This window comes from Manis pentadactyla, chromosome 3 (assembly GCF_030020395.1).
Source record: "Manis pentadactyla isolate mManPen7 chromosome 3, mManPen7.hap1, whole genome shotgun sequence".
Taxonomy (NCBI): Eukaryota; Metazoa; Chordata; class Mammalia; order Pholidota; family Manidae; genus Manis; species Manis pentadactyla.
The window spans coordinates 121,912,306-121,929,609 of record NC_080021.1 but is presented as its reverse complement, the minus strand read 5'-3'; positions in this window follow the sequence as shown (position 1 = coordinate 121,929,609).

The following is a 17,304-nucleotide window of genomic DNA, read 5'->3' as shown; positions in this document are numbered from 1 at the left end:
CCTGGGCCAGATGGATTCACCACGCATTTTATCAGACATACAAAGAAGATAACCATTCTCCTTAAAGTTTTACAAAAAATAGAAGAGGAGGGAATACTTCCAAACTCTAAAGCCAGCATCACTCTAATACCAAAGCTAGGCAAAGACCACACCAAAGAAGAAAATTACACACCAGTATCCCTGAAGAATATAGCGGCAAAAATACTCTGCAAAATATTAGCAAACTGAATTCACAAATACATCAAGAGGATCATACACCATGATCAAGTGAGATTCATCTCAGGGATGCAAGGATGGTACAACATTCAAAATCCATTAACATTATCCACCACATCAACAAAAAGAAACACAAAAACCACATGACCATCTCCATTGATGCTGAAAAAGCATTCGACAAAATTCAACATCCATTCATGATAAAAACTCACAACAAAATGAGTATATAGGGCAAGTACCTCAACATAATAAAGGCCATATATGACAAACCCACAGCCAGCACCATACTTAACAGTGAGAAGCTGAGAGCTTTTCCTCTAAGATCAGGAACAAGACAAGGATGCCCACTCTGCCCACTGTTATTCAACAAAGTACTGGAGGTCCTAGCGATGGCAATCAGACAAAACAAAGAAATACAAGGAATCCAGATTGGTAAAGAAGAAGTCAAACTGTCATTATTTGCAGATGACATGATATTGTACATAAAAATCCCTAAAGACTCCACTCTAAAATTACTAGAACAAATACTGGAATTCAGCAAAGTTGCAGGATACAATATTAACACACAGAAATCTGTGGCATTCCTGTACACTAATGACAAACTAGCAGAAAGAGAAATCAGGAAAACAATTCCATTCACAATTGCATCAAAAAGAATAAAATACCTAGGAATAAACCTAAACAAGGAAGTGAAAGACCTATACCCTGAAAGTTACAAGACACTCTTAAGAGAAATTAAAGAGGACACTAACAAATGGAAATTCATCCCATGCTCATGGATAGGAAGAATTAATATTGTCAAAAGGGCCATCCTACCTAAAGCAATCTACAGATTTAATGCAATCCCTATCAAAATACCAACAACATTCTTCAACGAACTGGAACAAATAGTTTTAAAATTCATATGCAACCACAAAATATCCAGAATAGCCAAAGCAATCCTGAGAAGGAAGAAGAAAGCAGGGGGGATCTCACTTTCCAACTTCATGCCCTACTATAAAGCCACAGTAATCAAGACAATTTGGTACTGGCACAAGAACAGATCCACAGACCAGTGGAACAGAATAGGAAGTCCAGTTATTAACCCAAACATATATGGTCAATTAATATATGATAAAGGAGCCATGGACATACTATTGGGAAATCACACCATCTTCAACAGGTGGTGTTGGCAAAACAGGACAGCTACATGTAAGAGAATGAAACTGGATCACTGTCTAACCCCATACACAAAAGTAAATTCAAAATGGATTAAAGACCTGAATGTAAGTCATGAAACCATTAAACTCTTAGAAAAAAACAAAGGCAAAAAAATCTTGTACATAAACATGAGGAACTTCTTCATGAATATATCTCCCCGAGCAAGGGAAACAAAAGCAAAAATGAACAAGTGGGACTATATAAAGCTGAAAAGCTTCTGTACAGCAAAGGAAACCACCAATAGAACAAAAAGGCATCCTATAGTAAGGGAGAATATATTCATAAATGATGGATCCGATAAAGGGTTGACATCCAAAATATATAAAGAGCACAACCCCCTCAAGAAACAAAAAGCAAATAATCCAATTAAAAAATGGGCAGAGGATCTGAACAGACACTTCTGCAAAGAAATTCAGATGGCCAACAGTTCATTGAAAAGATGCTCCACATTGCTAGTCATCAGAGAAATGCAAATTAAAACCATAATGAGATATCACCTCACACCAGTAAGGATTGCCACCATCCAAAAGAAAAACAACAACAAATGCTGGCGAGGTTGTGGAGAAAGGGGAACCCTCCTGCACTGCTGGTGTGAATGTAAACTAGTTCAACCATTGTGGAAACCAGTATGGAGGTTCCTCAGAAAACTCAAAATAGAAATACCATTTGACCCAGGAATTCCACTTCTTGAAATTTACCTTAAGAATGCAGCAGCCCAGTTTGAAAAAGACATATGCATCCCTATGTTCATCATAGCACTATTTATAATAGCCAAGAAATGGAAGGAACCTAAGTGTCCATCAGTAGATGAATGGATAAAAAAGATGTGGTACATATACACAATGGAAAATTATACAGCCATAAGAAGAAAACAAATCCTACCATTTGCAACAACATGGATGGAGCTAGAGGGTATTATGCTCAGTGAAATAATCCAAGTGGAGAAAGACAAGTATCAGATGATTTCACTCATCTGTGGAGTATAAGAACAAAGAAAAAAACTGAAGGAATAAAACAGCAGCAGACTCATAGAACCTGAGAATGGACTAACAGTTACCAAAGGGAAAGGGACTGGGGAGGATGGGAGGGAAGCAAGGGATAAGGGGGGGTAGAAAGGGCAGCATGATTAACATGTATAATGTGGGAGGGGGCGCAGGTAGGGCTGTATAACACAGAGAAGACAAGTAGTGATTTTATATTATCTTACTATGCTGATAGACAGTGACTCTAATGGGGCATGTTGGGGGGACTTGGTGATGGGAGAGTCTAGTAAACGTACTGTTCCTTATGTAATTGTAGATTAATGATACCAAAATAAAAATAATAATGCTGTAACAAGCAGTAAAAAACAATGTAAGTCTGACTTCCTACCATTAATAGGTCAGTAATGTTATTCTTCTAAAATTCGCTTTTTCATTTGATAGAATTACCTACAACCATGTTCACAGTTTCAAGAATATTGTAGAATTTCCTAGATAAATTCCTGGATAATAATAAATATCCTAGACATTCTCTTGTATTATTGATTTGGGGCCTATAATGTTGGAGCCCCTTGAATGTAAATAATGTGTTTTTTCTTACTCTTCAATTAATTTCTCTTTGTTAAGACTTTAATCCAAGATCTCTTCCTATCACTAAATATGTTATTCATGTTTTTATAACTGCCTTATTTTTCTTCACGATTCTAAATTTTAAGGTAAATTATGATTTCTCTGCTCTACCTGCCCTTTGCAGTGATTCCCAAATTAATGACTTCTCCTGAATTTGTTAACATGCTTGCTGATTTCTAACCCTGCCAGACAATGAGGCTGCTGTTAATAATGCACACACACACACACACACACACACACACACACACACACACATACAGTCATGCTGCCACACCTTTGTTACTAGCATGGCCCTGTGTGTTTCATAGTAACCAATGTACCCTAATTATATGGATGAAATTCTTCAACAGCACGTAAATGAAGTTATATGGCATGGAAATTTTCCTTGAAAATGAAAATTAATACATATTGCTACCTAAAAGCTATGGGGTCAAGCAATCCCTGAAGACAAAAGGATATACATTCTTACCAAATTTTTTGGTTTGTTTTCTAGCTGTTGGAGAGATGGATTCCATCCCAGTGTATATAGTATTCAGTGACATATTCAAAGTTCTGTTTTACAGTCAATTTTTACATTGCAAAGCATGACATGGTAAGAATAGTTGGACATGGCATCAGAAAAAAGATAATGTTTTAAAATTTTATGTAATTGCATTTTTACTTAATAATGTTTTACATTTTTACCAAAGTTAGGAATTAATGTTTTTGTTTTGTATTTAAAGGAAGCATTGGATAAAATTGATAGATATTAGAACATTCAGTCTTTCTTAAGAAAAAAATTGTTTAGAATATGATTTAACTATGAAGGTATTGAACTTTTGTTACTTAAAGACCAAAGATTATAAAGTTCAGTTTTTATATACACATTTATTTGCTGTGAAATAACTAATAAAATACAATAAGACATAGGCAAGGAAAGGTTTATTAAATAGCTATTTCTCCATAATGAATTATCTCAAAACTTGGTGGCTCAAAACTATATTTCTTATGCCTCAGTTCCATTTGTCAGGCATCCAGGGGGAACTACCAGGGTGCCTCTGACTCTGGATCTCTCACAAATCTGCAATCAATATTGTCAGTCAGGTCTTTTGTCATCTTAAGGCTCAACTGGGGCCCCACTTCCAAATTTCCTTGTGTGGCTGTTGGCAGTTTCAAGTCCTCACTAACTGTGACTGAGATGCCAAGTCCTTCATAGATGGATCTCTCCAAAAGTGACTCAAAATATGGTAACTGTATCTACTCAAGAGCCAGTGAGAAAACAAGAGAGGGCATGCAGGACGGAAGTCACAGTGTTTTCATAACCTAATGTCCAAATAACATCTAAGCACTTTCCCCATAATCTATTTGGTAGATAGATTACACATTTAAGAGGAAAAGTTACACAAGAACATGGGTACTGGGAGTTGAGGATCATCTGGGGCCATCTCAGAGGGTGCTCATCATAGGGCATTGCTGAAAACCATTCACTGAGTCTTATAGAAATTGTACTACTCTTACCATATATGAAAATATCATTTTAACCAAATATATTTTTCCCTCAAGGTGAAAACATGACTTTGAATTGCAGCCTTAGTCTAAAATTATGCTTTATCTGGAAGTAAATCATAATGGGCTTTTACATGCATTATGAAAAAGAGTAATATGTAGAACTTCAATGGTGTTATAAATCTTTAGTTAATGTCATGAAATGGTCCTGTTCTTTATGAGACTCTATGGTGAAGTTATGATGAGTCAATCTAAAAAGTCTTATAGACTTTCCACAGAAACTTGGTGCTATTTTAAAAAAAGGAAACTAGCAAAAATATTTAGTTACATACCTATGGTGTTCAATTTTTATTGCCAACTAGATTGTCTCAATAGTGTAAGGTAAATTTCGAGGATTATAACCCAAGAGAGAAGGAATTACACTTGAACCTTCCATTCGATCATGCACTGCTGGCAGTCCAGGGCTAGGAGCTTCCCACAGGATCACCATTATATTTTCCTCCATTCCTTTTCCACTCATTCTCAATTTCACAATTCTCAACATCTTTCAGTTTAGATCCTTACATGTCTGCTCAACACTACTAACTAGTCTCCATGTCACTGGTCTCCGAACAACTGAAAATCCATCATATATCACAGAATAAGATGCTTTCCAACTTAAAATCATTTAGTTTCCTGACATATAAGCATAAATTCTAAATCTATTTTAATGATGTACTGACCCTGCCTGCTATCTTTTACTCATCTTCCTTTGTTAATCCAGACATCACTACACACAACTTCGGTTCCAGCTATTCTGACAGTCTAGTTAGCAAATATACCTATTCTCTTATAAATTCAACTATTTTTCCCTATTAAATACATCCTGATTCCAGTTTTATACCCAGTTGAACAGCTCCATGCATTTTTTTTTGCTATCATTAATGTACACTTACATGAACAACATTATGGTTACTAGAGGCCCGTATTATCAAGTTCCCACCATATACCCCATTATAGTCACTGCCCATCAGCATAGTAAGATGCTATAGAATCACTACTTGTCTTCTCTGTGTTATACTGCCTTCCCCATGTCCTTCCCACCACTACATTATATGTGCTAATTGTAATGCCCCTTTATCCACCTTATCCCTCCCTTCCCACCCATCCTCCCCAATCCCTTTCCCTTTGGTAACTGTTAGTCCATTCTTGGGTTCTGTGAGTCTGCTGCTGTTTTGTTCCTTCAGTTTTTTTCTTTGTTCTTATACTCCACAGATGAGTGAAATCATTTGATATTTGTCTTTCTCCGCCTAGCTTATTTCACTGAGCATAATACCCTCTAGCTCCATCCATGTTGTTGCAAATAATAGGATTTGTTTTCTTCTTATGGCTAAATAATATTCCATTGTGTATATGTGCCACATCTTCTTTATCCATTCATCTACTGATAGACATATAGGTTGTTTCCATTTCTTGGCTATTGTAAATAGTGCTGTGATAAACATAGGGGTGCATATGTCTTTTTGAAACGGGCTCCTGCATTCTTAGGGTAAATTCCTAGGAGTGGAATTTCTGGGTCAAAGTGTATTTCTATTTTGAGTTTTTTGAGGAACCTCCATACTGGTTTCCACAATGGTTGAACTAGTTTACATTCCCATCAGCAATGTAGGGGGGTTCCCCTGTCTCCATATCCTCAACAACATTTGTTTTTGTTTGTCTTTTGGATGCTGGTGATCCTTACTGGTGTGAGGTGATATCTCATTGTGGTTTTCATATGCATTTCTCTGATGATTAGGGATGGGGAGCATCTTTTCAATGGACTGTTGGCCATCTGAATTTCTTCTTTACAGAAGTGTCTGTTCAGATCCTCTGCCCATTTTTTAATTGGCTTATTTGATTTTTGTTTGTTGAGGTGCATGAGCTCTTTATATAATTTGAATGTCTACCCCTTATCGGATATATCATTTATGAATACATTCTCCCATACCATAGGATGTCTTTTTGTTCTACTGATGGTGTGATTTGCTGTACAGAAGCATTTTAGTTTGATACAGTCCCACTTGATAATTTCTGCTTTTGTTTTCTGTGCCTGGGGAGATACATTTATGTAGAATTTGCTCATGTTTATGTCCAAGAGATTTCTGCCTATGAATTTTTCTAAGAGTTTTATTGTTTCATGACTTACATTCAGGTCTTTGATCCATATCCAATTTACTTTTGGGTATAGGCTTAGACAATGATCCAGTTTCATTCTCTTACATGTAGCTGTCCAGTTTTGCCAAAAGCAACTGTTGAAGACAGTGTCATTTCCCCATTTTATGTCCATGGCTCCTTTATCATATATTAATTGACCATATATGTTTGGGTTAATATCTGGACTCTCCTGTTCCACTGGTCTGTGGGTCTGTTCTTGAGCCAGTACCAAATTGTCTTGATTACTGTGGCTTTGTAGTAGAGCTTGAAATTAGGGAGTGTAATTCCCTCCACTTTATTCTTCCTTCTCAGGATTGCTTTGCCTACTTGGGGTCTTTTGTGGTTCCATACAAATTTTGGAATGATTTGCTCTGGTTCACTGAAGAATTCTGTCAGTATTTTAATAGGGATTGCATTGAATTTGTAGATTGGTTTAGGCAGGATGGCCATTTTGCCAATATTAATTCTTCTTATCCATGGGCACAGGATGTGCTTCCATTTATTGGTATCTTCTTTAGTTTCTCCCATAGGTGTCTTGTAATTTTCAGAGTATAGGTCTTTCACTTCCTTGGTTAGCTTTATTCCTAGGTATTTTATTCTTTTTGAAGCAGCTGTGAATGTAATTGTTTTCCTGATTTCTCTTCCTGCTAGTTCATCATTAGTGTATAAGAATGCAACAGATTTCTGTCCATGAATTATTTTTTAGATATACTTCTATCATGATATATCAATATTAAATTCCTGTGATTCTTTCATATTTTAGATTCTGTAAGCTTCCTGAGAACAGACACCCTTTTATATCTTTGTATTCCCAAAGCCTAGCACATAGTAGGCACTCCATTTTAGAATTATGGAGATAGCATCACATACCAAATCAGCTTTCTGTCTTGAATCAGGAGCATATTAATTGTTTTGCAAAGTGCTGTGTTTCTCTGAATTTGGAAAACTACACAAATTCCAGTGAGAATAACTGTTCTGTTTCTACAATCTTTTAGCTATCAAAATACAGAAGAATTTCTATTTTTCAGAGAATGGTTCCAAATTGCTATGGAGTTTCAGTACCCCAAGTTTCATAAATAACAGTATCCTGAAAAATTCCTGGTATACTATGAACAAAATCATTTTCGAGGGATCTTAGTATCACTTCACTAGAATGCATTTGGCTACTCTTGGAGTTAGTAAAAGAAATTATCTCAATCTGGTACTGAAAACAAATATGAAGTAGTCATGAAAGAGGCTGAGAATTTTTTCTTCCGGTTTTACTGAAAAAATAATTGATATATATCAGTGCATAAGTTTAAGGCATACAGCCTGATAGATTGATTTGTATATATATTGTGAAATAATTACCACAATAAGTCCAGCTAACATTGATCTTCTCATATAGATATAATACAAAAAATAAAAAGAAAATAATGAAAAATAATGTATCCTTGTGAGTTCTAATGAACTCTCATGAATTACCCTCTTTATTGTATATCATAAAGCTGTGTTGGGTATAGTTACCGTGTAGAATATTACATCCATAATATCTGTTTGTCTTATTACTGGAAGTTTGTGCCTCTTGATCATCTTCCTTTAATTGCTCCTGCCCCTATCCTCTGTCTTTGGTAACCACATGTCTGATCTCTTTTTCTATGAGTTTGTTTGTTTAGATTCCACATAAAGGTGAGATCATACAGTATTTGTCTTTCTAGCATTATGGCTTATTTCACTTAGCCAATGCTTTCAGGTTCCATCTATGTTTCTGCAAGTGGTAGGATCTCCTTGTTTGTTTGTTTATTTTTATGGATAGATAACATTCTGTGGTGCATTTATACCACAATTTCTTTTTCCATTTATCCTTTGATGGACACAGGTTATTTTCCATATTATATATAATGCTGCAATGAATATGGGGTGCAAATATATTGCCCAGTTTCTGTTTTTCCTTCCTTTGGTAAATACCCAGAAGTGGAATTGCCGATCATATGATAGTTGTATTTTTTAATTTTTGAAAATTTCCATACTGTTTGTACCAAATTACAATTCCATCAACCGTGCGCAAGGGTGCCCTCTTCTCCATATCCACACAGCATTTGTTACCTCTTGTCTTTTTTGATGATGGTCATTCTAAAAGGCATTAGGTGATATTTCATTGAGGTCTTAATTTGCATTTCCCTAATGACTGGTGATATTGAGCATTTTTCATGTACCTGTTGGCCTTTTGCATCTGTTCTTTGGAGAAATGTCTGTCAGGTCCTTTGTCCATTTTTTAATTGGGTTGTTTGGGTTTTTATTATTGAGTTGTATGTATACAGTTTGGATATTAAGCCCTTACCAGATATATGGCCTGCAAATATTTTTTACCATTCCATAGGTTGTCTTTTCATTTTGTTAATGGTTTCTTTCACTGTGCAGAAGCTTTTTAGTTTGATATAATCCCATTTGTTTATTTTGTTCCTTGAAGTTTAGTTGTCATATCCAAAATATTGTTACCAATACCCATGTTAAGAAGCTTTATTCCTATGTTTCCATCCAGGAAATTAATGGCTTCAGGTATTGCATTTATATCTTAAATCCATTTCAAGTTAATTTTTTTGAGTGGTGAAAGATGTGACTCCAGTTTTATTATTTTATATGTGACTATCCAGTTATCTTAGAGCCATTTATTGAATAGACTCTTTTCTCCATTGACTGTTCTTTGCTCCATCTCAAATATTAGTTGGCCATATTTACTTGAGTTTATTTCTGGACTCTTAATTCTCTTCCATTTGTCTGTCTTTTCTTTTTGTGCCACACACTTTGGATGACTATAGCTTTATTCTACCTTGAAATCAGAAAGTGTGATGTCTCCTGCTTTGTTCTAGCTCAGGATTTCTTTGGCTATTCAGGGTCCATTGTGGTTCCATACACATTTTACGGATGTTTTTTCAACTTCTGTAAAAAATGCCATTGCTATTTTGGTAGTGATTGTGTTGAATCTACATATGACTTTTGATAGTATTGATACTTTAATAATACTTATTCTTCTAATCCATGAATACTGGATATCTTTCCATTTATTTGTATATTTCATCATAGTCTTACAAATTTCAGAGTGGAGATCTTTCATCTACTTAGTTAAATTTATTCCTAAGCATTTTATTGTTTTTGATGGTATTGTACATTGGATCAATCTCTTTATTTCTTTTTTGGAAAATTCATTGGTAATATATACAAACTTCTGATTTTTTATGTTAATTTTGTATCCTATCACTTCACTGAATTCATTGATTAGGTCTAATAGGTTTTTTGTTTTTGTGTTTTTTAGGCCTTAAACCCCATAGGATTTTCTATTTATGAAATCATGTCACCTACAAATAGATTATTTTACTTCTTCCTTTCCAATTCTGATCTTCTATTTCTTGCTCTTGCTTGCTTACTCTAGCTAAGACTCCTAGTACTATGTTGAATAGAAGTCGTGAGAGTGAACACCCTTGTCTTGTTCCTCATCTTAGAAGAAAAGCTTGTTATCTTTACCTATTGATATATGAAAAGCTGTGGTCTTGTCATATATGGCATTTATTATGTTGAGATATGTTCATTTTGTGCCTGTTGAATTTGTATAATGAGTGGAAGTTAAATTTGGCAAATGTTTCTATTAAGATGATCATGTGATTCTTTTCTTTCATTCTATTAATGTGATGTATCACACTGATTGATTTGCATATGTTGAACCATCCTTGCATCCTTGTGATTTCTAATGCAGTCTGTCTTTGTGTCTGGTGCAGGGGGTGCTTCAAACTCTCCGCCATGTTGTAGGATTACTCTCAGTGCTATCTTGTTCTTGAATCATTAGTTTTTCTTCTTGTGGAGGGAGAGAAGTCAGGAACATTCTATGCTTCAATCTTGGTGACTCACTCTCTTACTGAGAACTTTTTATGTTGGTCTGTGAAGGTCCACTTTGAAGAGAAAGAAAATGACATGGGCAGAATAAGTGTAAAAATATTCTTCCTCAAATGCAAATCAGTAACAAAAAAAATAGAAACAGAAGAACCATTTTTACTGAGACCTTAGGTAATTGCAAACTATTGCATTGTAATGAGCCATTCTCCTTACAAAGAGGGCAGTCTAAATAACCACATATTGTTGTAGCTGGCTGTTCACCTACTGGGAAGGAAGAAGGGCCATCTCTAATAAGCTGGGAAGTGTGATAACAGTGTATACTAAAGGAACTCTGAGAAAGCTTTTTCTATTTAACTCTAAATGTCCTGTAAGATGAAAAGCAGTCTGCATTCTGTTTCTGTTAGCCTGGTATGATGAAGAAAATAGGGCACAGAAAAATGATCTAGATTGTTTATCTCTTTCGCTTCTCAGCACAATTGGCTCATTTAACTCATAAAATGCAGTTACAATAACTATACAGAATACTGCATACATTATAAAACTCTATATAATCACAATAATTCAAGCCATACATATGAAATGGAATTTCAAATATAACTTAGAGGTATATTTAATTGCTTCTCATTTCTTTTCTCCCCAAAATATTTCAAAAGGTAGATGCCCTATTATGACAATTGTAATACTAAATTTTCAGATCATAAATTTCTTTTTTTCACATTCATTCTGCTTTATTTTAGAAGGTAAGAGAATATGTAACATGTTGCAGAAAGATTAACATTAACTCTATGACATAACAAAACAGTAATGATTAAAAATCTATGGGCAAATTTTCAACTATCCAAAAAGGCAGATGTCTTAAGATTTGCCATTTGCTGATGTATTATTTCCCAGATAATAATAGATCCTTACCTATCACTCTAAAAATCACACTATTTGCTTCTCAACCTCTACCTCCCATCATAGGGTGACAACACAATGGGAAAGTTTTTGAGTTTAAAAGGAGAAACTATAACTTTGCCTTAACAGCAGACAGAACTCAGGACTCCCTAGGGAAATTGTGGTCACCATTCTTAATACAAACTGTGGACATTCTTTGCTTCACCACTTTCCATTCACTGTTGAGCCCACTCTAAGCTGAGTATTGCCATTTTTACTCTATGAAAATTACATTTGTGATGCTCATCAAAGGCCTTAATAAAGCAAATATCCAATGAAAACATTTCTCAATTCGTGACCTCTCAGTTGAACACTTTATCTGAGAAAAACTTCTTTCTTTAGGATTCTTGACACCAGACTTTCCTGCCTTTGTTCTTTCTTTCTGGGTCATTCCTTCCAGATTCTTCCTTTTCTGTTGATGCATCCTGGAATATCCTTGGACCTTGTTCTTAGATTACATTTTTTTGTTTTCTATCTGTGTTTGTTCCCATGGTCATCTCATCCACTTTTTGGAGTTAAATACGACCCCTCTAATGTCACTGACTACCCAGATTTATGTCTCTATCCCAGAAAGTTGCTGAGGTACAGTTGTGTGCATCCACCTTCATTTAGCATCTCAAGTTTAATATGGCAAAACTAAACCCTTTACCATCTTTCCTCACATCTCAGCTCCAAGCTTTCCTATCCCAAGGCTCTCCATTTCAAAAACACCCTCACCAAAAGAAATGAATCTCTTCCCTCACATGTCCTATCTCATCAGATCCCACCAAGTTCATGTCAACAATGTCCCCTGGATTCATTCCTCCTTCTCCCTCTGCACTGTCTCTCTTCTTCTCTGAACATGATAGTCTCTACTTCAAGAATCTACACTAAATGCTTTTTAATGCATTTATTATTATTTTATTTGTTTTATTTATTTTATTTTATTGAGGAATTATTGATATACACTCTTATGAAGGTTTTACATGAAACAACAATGTGGTTACTACATTTACTCATATTATCAAGTCCCCACCCATACCCCAATGCAGTCAATGTCCACCAGTGTAGTAAGATGCCACAGATTCACTATTTATCTTCTCTGTGCTACACTGTCTTCCCCATGAACCCTCACAACATGTGCACTAAACATAATACCCCTGAATCCCCTTTCTCTCCATCCCTGCCCTCCCTCCCACACCCCTCCCCTTCTGGAACTCCTAATCCCTTCTTGGAGTCTGTGAGTGTGCTGCCATTTTGTTCCTTCATTTTTGCTTCGTTGTTATACTCCACAAATGAGAGAAATCATTTGGCACTTGTCTTTCTCCACCTAGCTTATTTCACTGAGCTTAATATCCTCCAGCACCATTTATGTTGTCGCAAATGGTAGGATTTGTTTTCATCATATGGCTGAATAGTATTCCATTGTGTATATGTACCACATCTTCTTTATCCATTCATCTACTGATGGACACTTAGATTGCTTCCATATCTTGGCTATTATAAATAGTACTACAATAAACATAGGGGTACGTATGTCTTTTTGAATCTGATAAGTTGTAATCTTTGGGTAAATTCCAAGGAGTGGGATTCCGGGATCAAATGGTATTTCTATTTTTAGTTTTTTGAGGAACCTTTATATTGCTTTCCACAATGGTTGAACTAGCTTTGTTCCCACCTGCAGTGTAGGAGGGTTCCCCTTTCTCCTCATCCTTGCCAGCATATGTTATTCTCAGTCTTTCAGATGCTGGCCATCCTTACTGGTGTGAGGTGATATCTCATTGTGGTTTTAATTTGCAATTCCCTGATGATTAGTGATGTGGAACATGTTTTCATGTACCTGTGAACCATCTGAATTTCTTCTTTGGAGAAGTGCCTTTTCAAATCCTCTGCCCATTTTTTAATCGTGTTATTTGCTTTTTGGTTGTTGAGGCATGTGAGTTCTTTATGTATTTTGAATGTTGACCCCTTGTCGGACATGTTGTTTACAAATATTTTCTCCCATACTGTAGGATGCCTTTTTGTTCTGTTGATGGTGTCCTTTGCTGTATAGAAGCTTTTTAGTTTCAGGTAGTCCCATCTGTTCATTTTTGTTCTTGTTTCCCTTGCTCAAGGAGATGTGTTCAGGAAGAAGTTGCTCATGTTTATATTCAGGAGATTTTTACCTATGTTGTCTTCTAAGAGGTTTATGGTTTCATGACTTACATTCAGATCTTTGATACATTTCTAATTTACTTTTGTGTATGGGTTTAAACAATAATCCAGTTTCATTCTCTTACATGGAGCTGTCCAGTTTTGCCAACACCTGTTGTCGAAGAGGCTGTTATTTCCCCATTGAATGTCCATAGCTCCTTTATCATATATTAATTGACCATATATGGTTGGTTTGTATCTGGGCTCACTAGTCAACTGTTCTTATGCCAGTACCAAATTTCCTTGATTACTGTGGCTTTGTAGTAGAGCTTGAAGATGGGGAGCATAATGCCCCAGCTTTAATCTTCCTTCTCAGGATTACTTTGGCTATTCGGGGTCTTTTGTAGCTCCATATAAATTTTGGAATGATTTGCTCTGGTTCATTGAAGAATGCTGTTGGTATACTGATAGGGATTGCATTCAATTGGTACATTGCTTTAGGCAGGATGGCCATTTTAAGATAACTAATTCTTCCTATCTATGAGCATGGGATGTGTTTCCATTTATTGGTATCTTCTTTAATTTCTCTCATGAGAGTCTTATAGTTTTCAGAGTATAGATCTTTCTCTTCCTTGGTTAGGTTTATACCTATATATTTTATTCTTTATGATGCAATTGTGAATGGAATTGTTTTTCTGATTTCTCTTTCTGCTAGTTCATCATTAGTGTATAGGAAAGCAACAGATTTCTGTGTGTTAATTTTGTATCCTACAACTTTGCTGAATTTAGGTATTACATCTAGTCATTTTGGAGTGGATTCTCTAGAGTTTTTAATGTACAATATCATGTCATCTGCAAAAAGTGACAGTTTAACTTCTTCCTTACCAATATGGATGCCCTTTATTTCTTTGTGTTGTCTAACTGGTGTGGTGAGGACCTCCAGAACTATGTTGAATAAAAGTGAGGAGAGTGGGCATCCTTGTCTTGTTCCTGATCTTAAAGGAAAAGCTTTCAGCTTCTTGCTGTTAAGTATGATGTTGGCTGTGGGTTTGTCATACATGGCCTTTATTATGTTGAGGTATTTGCCCTTTATAATAATTTTGTTGAGAGTTTTTATCATGAATGGATCTGGAATTTTGTCAAATGCTTTTTCAGCCTCTATGGAGATGATCATGTGGCTTTTGTCCTTCTTTTTGTTGATGTGGTGGATGATGTAGTTGGATGTTCTAATATTGTACCATCCTTGCATCCCTGAAATAAATCCTACTTGATCATGTTCTATCGTTTTTTGATATATTTTTAAATTCAGTTTGTAATATTTTGTTGCATGTTTTTGAATCTATGTTTATCAGGGCTTTTGGTCTGTAATTTTCTTTTCTTTATGGTGTCTTTTCCTGGTTTTGGTATTAGAGTGATGCTGGAATCATAGAGTGAGTTTGGAAGTATTCCCTCTTCTCCTACTTTTGGAAAACTTTAAGGAGGATGGGTATTAGGTCTTCACTAAATGTTTGATAAAATTTAGCAGTGAAGCCATCTGGTACAGGAGTTTTGTTCTTAAGTAGTTTTTTGATGACCTATTCAATTTCATTGCTGGTATTCAGTCTGTTCAGATTTTCTGTTTCTTTCTGGGTCAGCCTTGGAAGTTTGTATTTTTCTAGAAAGTTGCCCATTTCTTCTAAGTTATCCAGTTTGTTAGCATAAAATTTTTATAGTATTCTCTAATAATTCTTTGTATTTCTATGGTGTCTGTAGTGATTTTTCCTTTCTCATCTCTGATTCTGTCTATGTGTGTAGACTCTTTTTTTCTTGATAAGTCTGGCTAGGGGGTTATCTATTGTGTTTATTTTCTCAAAGAATCAGCTCTTGCTTTCATTGATTCTTTCTCAATTTTATTTTTGCTCTAGTCTTTATTATGATCATCCTTCTACTGACTTTGGGCCTCATTTGTTCTTCTTTTTCTAGTTTCATTAATCGTGCGTTTAGACTGTTCATATGGGGGTTGTCCTTCTTTCCTGAGGTAGGCCTATACTGCAATATACTTCTTTCTTATCACAGCCTTTGCTGCATCCCACAGATTTTGTGGTGTTCAATTATTGTTGTCATTTGTCTGCATATATTGCTTTATCTCTGCTTTTATTTCAGCATTGATCCATTGGTTACTTAGGAGCATGTTGTTAAGCCTCCATGTGTTTGTGGCATTTTTCATTTTCTTTCTGTAATTTATTTCTAGTTTCACAGCTTTGTGGTCTGAGAAATTGGCTGGTATAATCTCAATCTTTTTAAATTTACCAAGGCTCTTTCTGTGGCCTAGTATATGATCTATTCTTGAAAATTTTCCATGTGCACTTGAGAAGAATGTGTATCCTGCTGCTTTTGGATGTAGAGTTCTGTAGATGTGTTAGGTCCATTTGTTCTAATGTGTTGTTCAGTGCCTCTGTCTCTATTTATTTTCTCTCTGGTTGATCTGTCCTTTGGAGTGAGTGGAGTGTTGAAGTCTTCTAGAATGAAGGCACTGCATTTTATTTTCCCTTTTAATTTTGTTAGTATTTGTTTCACATATGTAGGTGTTCATCTGTTGGGTGCATAGATATTTATAATGGTTATATCTTCTTGTTGGATTGACCCCTTTATCATTATGTGATGTCCTTCTTTGTCTCTTGTGACTTTCTTTCTTTTGAAGTCTGTTTTGACTGATACAAGTACTGTAACTCCTGCTTTTTTCTCCCTGTTAGTTGCATGACATATCTTTTTCCATCCCTTCACTTTTATTTTGTGTATGTTTTTGGGTTTTAAGTGAGTATTTTGTAGGCAGCATATAGATGGGTCTAGTTTTCTTATCCATTCAGTGACTCTATGTCTTTTGATTGGTGCATTCATACCATTTACATTTAGGGTGATTATCAATAGGTATGTACTTATTGCTGTTGCAATCTTTAGATTCATGGTTACCAAAGATTCCAGGGTAACTACGTTATGATCTAAGAGTCTAACTTAACTCACTTAATATGCTTCCTCCTCCATTCTCTATATGTTAGGTATCATATTCTGTACTCTTTGTCTATCCCTTGATTGACTTTGGAGGTAGTTGATTTAATTTTGTATTTGCTTAGTAATTAACTGTTCTGCTTTCTTTATTTTGGTTTATTAACTCTGGTGACAGGTATTAAACCTTAGGAACACTTCCATCTATAGTAGTCCCTCCAAAATACACTGTGGAGATGGTTTGTGGGAGGTAAATTCTCTGAGATTTTGCTTATCTGGAAATTGTTTAATACCTCCTTCAAATTTAAATGATAATCTGACCAGATTAAGTATTTTGGGTTCTAGGCCCTTCTGCTTCATTGTATTAAGCATATCATGCTACTCCCTTCAGGCCTGTAAGATTTCTGTTGAGAAGTCTGATTATAGCCTGATGGCCTTTCCTTTGTTTGTGATCTTATTTCTCTCTCTGGCTGCTTATTATCATCTGTCATTATCCTTGATCTTTGTCATTTTAAATTACGATATGTCCTGGTGTTGTCTTCTTTGGGTCCCTTGTCTTGGGAGATCTGTGTACCTCCATGGCTTGATTGAATATCTCCTTCCCCAGATTGGGGAATTTTTTAGCAATTACCTCCTTAAAGACACTTTCTATCCCTTCTTCTCTCTCTTCTTTTCTGGTACCCCTATAATGCAAATATTATTCTGTTTGTATTGGTCACACAGT